At 45.3% G+C, this 12,176-nt stretch overlaps 1 protein-coding gene across 2 annotated transcripts in view; it reads right to left on the minus strand.

The window, feature by feature from the left end:
- The window catches only part of DRP2 (dystrophin related protein 2), a 34,800-nt gene extending 30,459 nt beyond the window's left edge, over nucleotides 1-4,341 (minus strand). For both annotated transcript variants that reach the window (XM_055817714.1, XM_027787422.2), the window contains exon 1: nucleotides 3,383-4,341. The gene's annotated coding sequence lies outside the window, so the exon portion shown is untranslated. The remainder of the gene's footprint in view (nucleotides 1-3,382) is intronic.
- Between the last annotated feature and the right edge of the window lie 7,835 nt (nucleotides 4,342-12,176).

Here is a 12,176-nt window from a genome sequence, read left to right on the forward strand (position 1 = left end):
TCCATGCAGGCCTCCTACCCCCTTTGTTGGATCCCTTACTCATGGGGATGCACCTACCTCGATCTTGGAGGAAGCAAAGCTTGAATATTAGCCAGCTCTCTTGGACCCCCCTACCTTCTAGAGTCCTAACCCATAGGATTCCTCCAAATAGGTCCTTGAAGAGGCCAAAGTTAGCTGTCCTGAAGTCCAGGGTTGCAATCCTACTTGTTGCCCTGCTTCATCCATGCAGGATCCCGAATGCCACCATCTCATGGTCACTGCAGCCAAGGCTGCCACCAGCCTTCACATCCCGAACCAGCCCTTCTTCGTTTGTGAAGACAAGGTCTAAGAGCACACCTGGCCTCATTGGCTCCTCCACCACCTGGGTCAAAAAGTTATCATCAGCGCTCTGCAGCAACCTCCTGGACTACATGAGCCTATCTGTGTTGTCCTTCCAGCAGATATCAGGGAGACTGACGTCCTCCATGAGAACCAGAGCCTGTGATCATGAGGCTACCTCCAATTGCCTGCAGAAGGCCTCACTGACTTCTTCCTGACCAGGTGGCCTGTAGCAAATGCCCACAACAGTGTCCCCTGTGTTGTCCTGTCCCTTAATCTTTACCCATAAGCTCTCAGCTCATTCTGCATCCACCCCTGTGGAGAGATCTATACATTCCAGTTGTTCCCTCACACAAAGAGCAACTCTACTGCCTCTCCTTGCTGGCCTGCTTTGCTAAAAAGTGTGTAGCCATCCATGACAGCATTCCAGTCACGCAAGCTATCCCACCACTCCTCTGTAATTGCAATGAGATCATGGCCCTGCAACCACATATGGATCTCTAATTCTTCCTGTTCATTCCCCATACTGCATGTGTTGGTTTCAGAGATGTAATTGAGCATGCAGGTTTCCCAGGAGGGGTGCAGGAGGGTCCACCATAGTGACACACACTCCTAAGGTGGCTGGTCTTCTGGTACTCATCTTGGGAGGCATCTAAGGAACACATATCATTGCTTTGGTTGGGCTGGTGTATTGCCCAGTTGGATGTGATGGCACAAGCATTGCCACATTGGACTCCTCCCCCTGAGCCCTTCAGTTTAAAGCCCACCTCACCAAGCTGGCCAGCCTGCTTCCAGAGTCCCTTACCTCTTCTAGACAGGTGGATGCCATCCCACCCTATTAGGTTATAGCCAAAGAATGTCCCCCTGTAGATATCAAAACCTCTTACAACAGCACAAGCCATGAAGCCAGAAGCTGATGTGTGTTATATGCCTATTTCTGGCTGCACCCTTTCCTCTTACTGGTAAAATGGAAGAGAAGAGCAAGCTGGGCACCAAAACTTTTCACCTGCACCCGAGGTCTTTATAGTCTTCCTTGATTCTGGCTTGTGGTGTTATTCGTGCCCACGTTAAAGAGTACCAGAGGATAATAGTTGGCACTTTGGACAGGTTGTGGCACCCTCTCAGCAATACCTTGGGTCTTAGCTCCTGGAAGGCAGCACACCTCTCGTGGCTCCCCATCAGGCCAGCAGACGGGTGCCTCCGTGCCCCTTAACAGAGAATCACCCACTACAAGCACCCAATGCTTATTTTTGCAGTAACCAAGGTGTGCTGCTGAGGCAGTATCTCCATGCGTATTTCTCAAAATAGGATTCACCATATGTTTCCAGAACTCAAGGCTTTGTTTGAACCCATTCGTTTCATTCCTTCCCTATCTCACGTAGTTTAGAAAGCAGTCACTCCAACCTGAGCAACCCCATTCACTGTAGCAGTCCTGGCCAATTTTAGCAAGTAGAATTGATCTGTCTCAGGTATTACTTCAGAGAGAAATGGTCCTCATCTTAATTTTTTCAATTAAGAGGACCTGAACACAGTAACGCATCACAGTGCCCACTCCAATGCCTTTCCATCCTAGCACTCCAGGCACCCACGTTCCTGGGCACAGTGTTGCAAAACAAGACTGTTTGAAATTGCACATCTATAGTCTGGTCCCTTTCTGGGGTGCCACCACACACTGGTTGTCACCAGAGCCCTGCCTGGCCCATTCCTGCCACAGCAGAGAAAGCAGCTTTCAGGGTGGGGAGCTGGCAGGAGAGGGTGTGAGATGGCACCAGAGCCACAGCAGGCACATGTGCTACACACGGCTGCCAGAAACACAGAAACCGTCCTGTGTGACTGAGCCTTGTAGCCGGGACTTCGCACAGTGTGTTGCTGTAGGATACAGTGGTTGAGCAATAAAAGACATTAAAGAGAACAATTAAGCAAGAACTCCGAGAGCTCAAGAGACTGGTAAGCAGCAGAAGGAGAGAAGGTGTGAAGGACCTCGGATTAGGGCACAGGTAGACCAGACTGACGTAGATTTGACTGGAGGCTTTTATTCAATGCTAAAAACCAAAACTCAAACAAACCACAGTTTCTCCCACAGACAGCACAGCCTTTAAAAGTGTGAAATTAATTGCTCCACGCCCCCGTCACTGCACAGGGGCAATCTCATCATTGAGACCCCGTGAATATGATGCTGGCAACTCCACCAGTTGAGCTCTACACCTGTGATGCCGTGCTGGGGGGAAGGCTGAAGGGAAGAGGGGGCTGGACTGGGGACTGCTAATAATCTCTTGTGCAAAGTGGCACTAAATCTTAGCGAGCCACTGCCCAGGCTGCCCTGTCTGGCACGGAGGGGGAGGCAGAGTGCTGAGCCCTAGGCAGCAGGAAAGGTCCTGTGCCTCCTGCAGGTGGTTCTGCAACTGGTCAGGGCTGCCCACAGCAAAGGGAAGGTCAGCAGCGGCAATGTAAGGCCTTGAAAGAGGAGAAGGAGAAGGAATGAGTGAAAGGGGTCGGGGAGAAGCTGGGGGAGGGGAGGGCAGACACATAAAGGAGCAAGGCTGGAGTGGGCAAGGTAGTGAATGAAAAGGGCAGAGCTAGGACTAGAGTCTGATCCCAGCTTACTACTCAAGAAATATTTGGGTCCCTGCCTTGCCCTGCTGTCTGATCCTCCCAGGAGGGTGCTAGAAGGCCACCCCGCGCCCCGCCGGGAGCAGTCCTTCAGCTCAGGCGAACACACTGCCAGGGTAAATAAGCCTTCAGCGTGCGAAGAATCAAAGCTGGTGAAATCAGGATGCTGGCTACTATTGTTTGCCTTGGGAATCTGCATCACTCACTGGTTCACAGCCTCTCCCTTGTGGAAATGGTCCTGGGCACCTCTCTCTCCCCTACTGTGCCCCCCTGACACCCTTTTCTTCTCTGCATGTTTCTCGCCCGCACACACACAGACATTGTTGCTGTGAAGGGATATGCACATGCACACATGCCCAAAGAGCGTATTTCCGAGGTTAACCATCTGTCATTATTTCCCCCTTTTCCAGCCCAGCCAGGATCTGAGTGGGAAACAAATTTTGTCATGGCCTACCTTCTGAGTCCGCCAGGTCTGAGACGCAGGGGGCAGCGGCTGCCAGGCTTTGGGAGCAGGGACGGGGGCTGCCTCTGTGAATCAGCAAAGGAGTCCTTGTGACAGGGATGCATGCTGAGGCTGAGCGCTGCTGTCTGCACACTCCCTGCCTCTCCTCCTCCACCGCCCAGCGCTGCTGTGTTGCTATGCAATCACATCACCAGCAGTAACAGCATCTCTCCAAGCCTGCAAAGAGATACCCTTGACTCGGCAAATACAGGAGGAACAAGGACAATCCCACAAAGTGTCCAGCCCTTTGGAGAGGTCTCCTTGGCCAGCGGCTGATCCAGAGGAAGGGAGGGAGAAGTCACACACACACACACACACAGAGGAGGAGGAGGAGGAGACAACATACACATGGAGAGGAAGAAAAGGGAGTGGTAGAGAAATACAAATGCACAAAAGGCGCTGTGGTCCGTCTTCCAGAGACCTGACACAGACACTCTTCCCGCTGCTGGCCGACATCTCCCCACCACCTTTCAGGACTGTCGGCTCTCATTTGAGGTTAGATATGGCCATGTGTGCACTGGAAAAAGCCAGACACATTCACCTCCTTTCTTAACTGCAATTTGGGTGTCTGGCGTAAGGTTTAATAACTTACAAATAGCCTGTTTTAAAGTTAAAATTGAGGAACAAAAATAGGATAATCAATTTTGGGTATGCTTACTCTTTTTCTTAGAAAAGAAAAATGAGTAAAGGAAGAGCCGGTTCTCCAAGCTAGAGAGAAATCCTGATCCAAGATTTTTTTAAATGTCAGGGTGTCTTGTCAGGGTCTCACAAGAAACAGAAGCATTTGAGGCTGCTGACTTGGCTGAAGACACGAGCAGACCTGGAGTTAGGGTTTCGGTCCATACATTCCAAATAGCTTGCAGTTCTTTGGATCATTCCACCCAAGGATTTCGAACTGCTCAAGATGCCAGCGATGTTATTCTCATATTACACAAAAAGGAATAGAGAGAGGTAAATGACTCAATCAGAAAGAAGGTTCAAATCTGATCTCAGCCTCTCCCTGGGAAAATTAAACCTTGGGAAACATGATCCTCCTGGTCCTTGTCAGAACAGCCTTTAATGAGCCTTAGTCCTTTTCCCAGAGCTGACAGACAGATGTTAATTTTCTACTCATGCCGTCATGTTCTACAGAAATATCACTGCTGTTTATAAAGGTTGCCCATTTTCATACATCTATTCCTCACAAGCAGTAGGTCAGATGTACCTCCAAACACAGGTTCACTTGGCTCATGCAGACCCACTGGATGGACATGTAACAATTCCACTGCACCTCTGAAAATCATTTTGGGCCAAGACACATCTCACAGCAATGGAAAAAGCCACGGGCAAACTACTCGTAGTGGCACGGGGCTTCCCGCAGGCTGTGCATGGAGGAATGTTTGTCAGGAAATGCTGTCACACAGAGCAGCAGTCCCCAGCCCACCTGCCCGCTGCAGTGACCAGCATGGTGGGGAGGCCAAGTCTACCTTTCAGCCAGTTTTGAGACCCTAGGAACAAACCTTTCTAATCCCACACCATTTTTGGAAGGTAGATGTGAGCAGATCAAAAGCTTTTCTAGGTCTTCAATTTAAAACTGAAGGCGGCAGTCAAAATACAGTTGATCTTCAGTAAAATAGATTTGAGAGAGTCCTCAAGAAGCCAGTGTGCTCCTCAGTGGTACCAGCTAGAAGCTCCAGCAGGTGGGTGACTGACCCCAAGGAACCTCTCCTTCCATCCTAGATAGGTGAACCAGGAGTCAGGAGCAGAGCCCATCAGCACACAGTGAGGCAAGATGCACAGAAACCTCATGTAATTACAGTGAAAGGAGGAGATTTTTAAATAGCAACCTCCTTATAGATGGTTCCAAAAGGAGTGACACTGAATGCTTTGAGTACGAACCCCAGAATATGTATTCATCACTCCACACACCTTCTGCCTTTAAAAGCTTCTTCAATAGCTTCTGCTTCCACAACAGTTGGACTGATGCAACAAAGCTAATTCTGAAAAGCCATATTTAGACCCCAAAAAAATAGATATGAATAGGAAGACAGAAATGAGCAGAGTCTCTGCTGGGCTATTTTTGTGCCTACATACATACAAATAATAAGTCCTGGCTTTAAGGGCGGGGGGGGCCGCAGTGGGAAGAGCAGAGTGCTAGAAGTAACTCCAGGCAACTCCAAACACACCATTCTACAGAAAGACAACACCAAATTCAACTGCAGCATCCGTCTGTCACCAATAGTATCTATAAGGGACGTGACAACGTGGATAAACAAAGTGAGTACTTATCAAGCCAAGTTACACATACACACGAGACAGACATCAGCACAGAGATGTTTACAGACAGCATGAACTACAAAAACAAGGTGTTTTGCAGTACATGCATCCTAAATTATTGATAGTTTAGGGACAGCAAAATGCAGAAGGGAAAAAAAAATCCCTTGTGTCAGTTTAACTTACATTTCGAGACAAACCAGAATCTCTGGTGAAAGAGTTGCTTCCATGGCTGGGAGCATATTCCTAAGTGCCCCAATTCCTTCTGTTTTGAGGATATAATTAGGACAAACAGCTGAGAATTTCAGAACTCAAAGGAAATCAGGGAGACAAACTCAGATTTGTCATAAATGCAGCCTTTCATGTAAGTACTATGATTTTTTAGAGTGTATGGGAAGGTTTATGAGACAGGATGCTAAATTTGGTGTGTTTTGAGTTCCAAAGAGAACTTAATCCAAAAAAAACCCACAAAAACTCCTAAGGAACCCAAGAACCCATCTTCTGTAAGACACAGTGGTACCTACCGTATGCCTTTCCCTAACAAAACATTTCAGATATTTTTGTTTTACTAAATGGCAGATACGTACCTTATTAGCAAAACTAACAATCTCCATCTACCCAGCAGGGACATCTCAATATTCACAATGCTAAATACAGCATACAACCATACAATAGATAAACATCAAGCCAGGTTTTATAAGGCATGAATATGAAACTGAAATCAGATTCTGATTTACACCAGAATCACTCCCTTTAAAACACTGGAGTTTAAATCAATTTAAATCAGTGAAACTGATGCCAGCTTACACTTGTGAAATGAGAATCAGCCACACTGAGTAAACATACAGAATCAAAAAATGCAGAATACCCTGAATACAAACATATTTACTGAAAATGACTGGTGAAAGCTATGCTATATGGAGATACACTAACAATATCTTCAGTTTGAAATTTTTAAAAAGCTAGAAGTAAGGGCCTGTCTGGCCTAAAGTCTCTATTACTTTCTCTTTATTCAAAGTCAATATTAATTTGGCTAAATCACTCGTAAGCTGGAACATCTGTAACACTAAGAATCTTGCGTTAGTAACTAATAAAACCATGAACTAAAACATTAGCATTTGCATTTTCAACACAATATTTCAGGTGTCAGTACAGTTAAAGGCTTTTAATTTTACTTTTTTGCTTCCCATAAACTCTCACCCACTAACTTCCCCTTCTAAAATAGCCCTTATCAGAGAACTGTTTCCCAGAACATGCGCTCTCTCTCTTCTTCAAACACTGCAACTTCCCTCCCTTGAAATCTCACATCTCCTGAAAGAGGAGGATCATCTTCCCTTCTGTGCAGAAGAGGAAGTGCTGATACCATCCTTTAGAAACTTTGCCAGACCCTTCTGAGTAAAGCTCCAATTTGTCAATTTATCCCAATTAAAGTATTTTAGAGAGTGATGCTTTACCTAGGAACCTAGAACATAGATTGTGCAAGGAAGACCACAATTTACCACCGTGGAATAAATTCTCAGAAACTCCTCATAGAGACCACTACCAAGAACACACATAGAGCATGCAAAGTGAAGGAAGGCTTCAGGGAGCACAACGCAGCAGCAGCAGCAAGGCAGGCAGTGGGTTAGAGCATGTTCATACACCTGTATTCGACTGATCTTTGCCTTGCACAAAGTGCTGCAGCATTTTGTCAAGCAACGTCTGATGAGGAATGCACATAGCATTTCAAGCAGAGAAGCAGCTGGTGGAGCCTGGCAAGCTTAATTCCCAAACTAGTGCCGGAGCAGCAGTTGGAGGCTGTGAAGTTCCCACATGTGGCAAGAAGTCATTGATATCCTAACAGCCTGCAAACCTTAAACATCTAGAGCAAAGATCAGAGCTAAACATTGACTGAGAATATATATGAAAGTGCATCCTTGCTGAAAGAATAACACAGGAAGAGACAAAAAAAAGAGCACTTTCCATAGAGCCATACACTGACAGTGTCCTTGTGGAGCCAGCTGCTGAAGAAGGGTTTGGTGAAAGGCTTGTGAGCCAAGACAAGGTCCCTCATGGCTTGAAGAAATCCTTTTTCTCCCCAAAAGCCTGTTTTCCTGAGACACAGAGCTCCCTCATCTGGGTCTCCTCCTAACTGAAGTAGCAGACAAAATAGTTCTCGCACAGCCGTCCATCTCAAAATGGCAGTAATCCGGTTTTGGTGCAGGATCATTGATCTCAGTGGTTATGCTGTGCCTGCCTGCCAAGGCAAAGCCAGAAGGAACAGATCTTGCACAAAGGGACAGACCTGCCCATCAATTCCAGTACATTAGATAGGCAAGCATGCTTGTGAGCAGAGCACAGAGAGCCTCCTTTCAGCAAAAAGGAACAAAACCAGAATTAGGGGCTCTAAATTCAGCTTGAGAAGAATCTAAGAATAGTTGCCCAGATATTGTACCACCCTGTTCTTTTTTTGTTTAAATAGCTGATGTCAAATAAATAACCATACCTCCTTCGCCAGCATCAATAAGCACAAAACCCCTTCCAAGCACAGATTCTATCCTGCTAAAAGCATTTAGAAAAACAGTGGGATGCTTTCTAAAAGCTCAGTACCTGGGGTGAGAGAGAAGAATGGGTAGAGAACTGATACAAGCAGGCAGCTGACACGCACTCAGAAACAGAATAAATCCCCCTTTTCATTTGTTCCTGCATAGGGGTTGAAACTGTCTCCCCTGAGAGAGAAATGAAAAGGACTAGAGGGGAGAGGGGAAATCTTTTTAGAGCAACGAGCACCAAAAGAATGAGAGGTGGGTGTCAAAAGAGTGTAGAAAATTTAGGGGAGAGATGAAGAAAGGAAAAGAAAAAAAAAGGAGAACATGGTAGAAAAGAAAGCAAAGAAAAATGCAGGACAGAAGGAGAAGGCAGACAGGCAGTTTTCAGGAGCTGTTTTGTTCTTAAAATGCTGTCAACACATTTACAATGTGCTTTCCACCCCCCTCCTTATTTGCTGGGCCATGCACACAAAGGAGCAGGAAAGCAATCACACAGGAGCTGCCGAAGATTCACTTCCACATAGAACAGAGGTGCCCTAGGAGAAAAGAAACTGCTTAGCGATCCGTGTACAACAAACCACGATGGGGCTGTTACAGGCCTAGAGACTGGAGAGAGAGTTGGGAGCAAGCCTGGAGAGAGCAGCCACTTCCCACAGAAATCACACTCAGGGCTTACAGGCAGCCCCGACACTGGAGCAGAGCGAGTCAAATTGGATGGGGACACAGCTACATATAAAAATATGCATATTTACAAGAAGCTTATCCATGAATTCTTTAAAGGAAGACCCCAACTGATTTAGGCAGAAAATACAATTTTCAAACGCATCTTGCATTCTGTACCTAACCCCAGTGCCTGAGGCTTGGAATCTCAGCCACATCACAGTGACTTAATATCCCATCACCAAGCCTGTACTGGAACAGTCCATTTTGTGTCATATTTCTGGCAGGTACCAAAGCTTGTCTGATGCATGTTCACTCATCAAGCTACAGAATGGGATCACATCTGAGCATACATATTTCTAAAAACTGTCAAGCTTAATATAGTATTTAGAACCTGTGTAAGGTACGTGCAGCTTTTTCTGAAGACCAACTGTTTCAGTTTCTACGTTTGTGCAAGACTGTAAGTGAACTTGAAAATGGAAATTAGATGCCAAAATAATTAAGGCTCCTTTTAATCTTACCCTTTGCTATGCAGACTTTTTAGTCCTACAAGACAGGAAGCCAAGCAGAGAAATGAAGCAGCATCACAAGATGTGCACTTTACCCAACATTATTTCTGTACTTCAGTACCTCCCTTGCCAACTATAATTACTTGGCAGTTACTTGGGCAGGTCTAATAGCTAGATACAGTTCTCAGGGATCCTGTGCCAAAAACTACACCATACATGAAGGTGGTCATAAAAGACCTTCTTAGTCAAAAGCAAAGTTTGGCGAAATCAAATCAAACCAGCTTCAGACCAAAATAATTATTTTTATTCTAAAAAGCAGAGCCATAACGAGGGAAAGCCATTGGTGCAACATAAATGTTTCCTAGAAGAAAATACTTGGAGACTCGGTTCTTTCAAGATATTCACCCTCCAGAGCAAGCTTGCTACCTACGCCTGTTGTTCTTCACCCAGACTGGATGTATGCTCTGACTAAAGAGCACATAAAGAACTCCCTCGCACACTCTCAGGAGCCACAGCACTACAAATTAAAGCAGTCCAGTGTGTATTATTAATGATAAGTTATCAGAGGATCTAGGACTACAATTAGGCAGGAGTTTCACTGTACTGTGGTTCTGTGATGTACTTTTAGCCAGGTCAGATTCCTCTGTTTCCCTTATTTTTTCCTCTGTGCAAAGATTTGCGATAAACCATTTTGTCACAGCAGCCAGGAGGCAATTGCCCTGCCCTAAAGCGCTTATAACCAAGTTTTAACTAAAAGACGAAGAGAGCCAAGGGAGGAGATGCTGGGTAGAGGCAAAAAACCCCAAGTGAAACATTATATAAAAAGGGCAAAGTGAATTTTGTTTTGGTACCAGTTAAACGTTATTAGAAGTGTTCAGGAGCACACATATTGGCAGTTGTTAGAGCTGCAGTACAAGTCTCAGAGGTTCAATTTTCTGAGTGGCTACAGCTGTACCACCTTCTAAATCCTTGGGTCCTGATTTATTCATGGCATTAGGAATGCAAAATGCAAGCAGAGGGAAGTAGGCCAACAAGAGAATAGAAAGCAGGGATAGAGGAACCAGTTCTTCATTCCAGCTGAAACCAGGTTGAAATTAACTCTCTCAGAGCAGCTTCTCTTTAAAAGGGCAACACCCCCAATGCATAAAAATGCAGCAACGAGTCTCTCCCCACAAAATAATGATTAACAGAAACACAAAGCAAACATGGCTTCAGAAAAAGGATTCAGCTTCACTGTAGCCCGAGGCGTTTGCATTTTCAGATGCAGAATGCTCACGGCAACGTGTCTGCCAGGGGAGGGGGTTAATGGCTTCGGTTCTGCGAACTGCAGACCAGATGTTCAGCTGGTGCAAGTCAACAGAGATCCATTAGAAATTAGTGGAGCTATGCCTGCTTACCCCGGACAGGATTCTGGTCTTGTACTTTGAAATCCTAATACCCACTCAGAAATTTCTCTAAAGGGAAAGGCCTCACTTTCTGGAAGCATCTAAACAGGCTGCTAGAAAAGCTGCAGAACATGGTTAAATTGAAATTATCACTGCCCTGGCTTGTTTGTTATATTACAAACCCCCTAAATTGAAAGCATGTAGAAGCCTCCTGAGAAGGGAGGACAGACAGGAACAAGAGCAAATCAGCTTTTACTCATGGGAAGACAAAGCACTAACCAGCATTCCCTGAGATCAGCTGATACTAGAAACGTAGACCTTGAAACAGCATCCTCCAGAAAGAAAAAATGCACCCAAGAGCAGACCCAAATGCCCAGAAAGCACGCACTTTCTTTCTAGTGAATAATGTTGAATATAACCCCCTCAGAAGGAGGTTGCAGGCCTGACCTAAACTTACATATTCTGGGGTGCTGGTTGACAACACAAATGTGAGTCTTAAATGAACTTTTCATCCTGCATTGTTCCCATCAAATAGTACCACAAAACAGTTGTTTCTGCTACAGTTTCATAGTATAAACATACAGGTGGCACCTTACAACAGGTAGAAATGGGTACTAGAGGTAAATCACTGATATGTCACTCACCAGGAAAAGCATGGGTCTTGGCTATCTCCATTTTAGACCTCAGAAAAGGTGCTGTGGTCAGCCAAGTCTTTCAGCAAGTGCTTGTAATAGAAAATACTCTACAAAATTTACCATGGCAATTGGATGGTAAAGAGTGAATAGGGAGGAAAGAAGAGGTACAGCAGCACATTCCTCCCTAAAAGGGCCATTCTTCCGTTCAAGTGGAATGTTAGCAAAGTCAGTATTTGGAGACAAAAAAAAAAAAAAAGAAGAAAAAATGTCTAGATGTGAAAGACAAGAACTACTATGTACAATGAGGCTAAAAGTCATCTCAGATGATCCATCTTCAAGGATTTTAAACAGCCGTCTTGACCAACAAAGCTGACATTAAGGGAAAGTTATCTGTCCTGCTACTTTATTTCTGCATCGCTAAGTGTGCAGCCTGTGCACTTGAATGACTACATCATACACAATTTGTTTAAAGACTTTTGTAACACAGGGTATAATAAAAGACCTGTGATGCTGCAACAACAGTCTTTTATAACATGACCCTGAGTTTTCTCAGCCAAACACCAGCCTCAAGGGACCAATAACCATGCAATATTCAGTATACCCTAAAGGATTCTGCTGTAAGCCTCTTGAAAAACATTTACATAAATCACACACAATCTTAAGAATCTAGGCACCTTTCACAATTGAAATGAAGCCTCTGGCAGCACCTTCCAGTCTGACAGGAATGCTACAGTTCCACTCCTTGCGTAGGAACTCCAAACAGCATCCAGGTAATG

The sequence above is a fragment of the Falco peregrinus genome, chromosome 13 (assembly GCF_023634155.1).
Source record: "Falco peregrinus isolate bFalPer1 chromosome 13, bFalPer1.pri, whole genome shotgun sequence".
Classification (NCBI taxonomy): domain Eukaryota; kingdom Metazoa; phylum Chordata; class Aves; order Falconiformes; family Falconidae; genus Falco; species Falco peregrinus.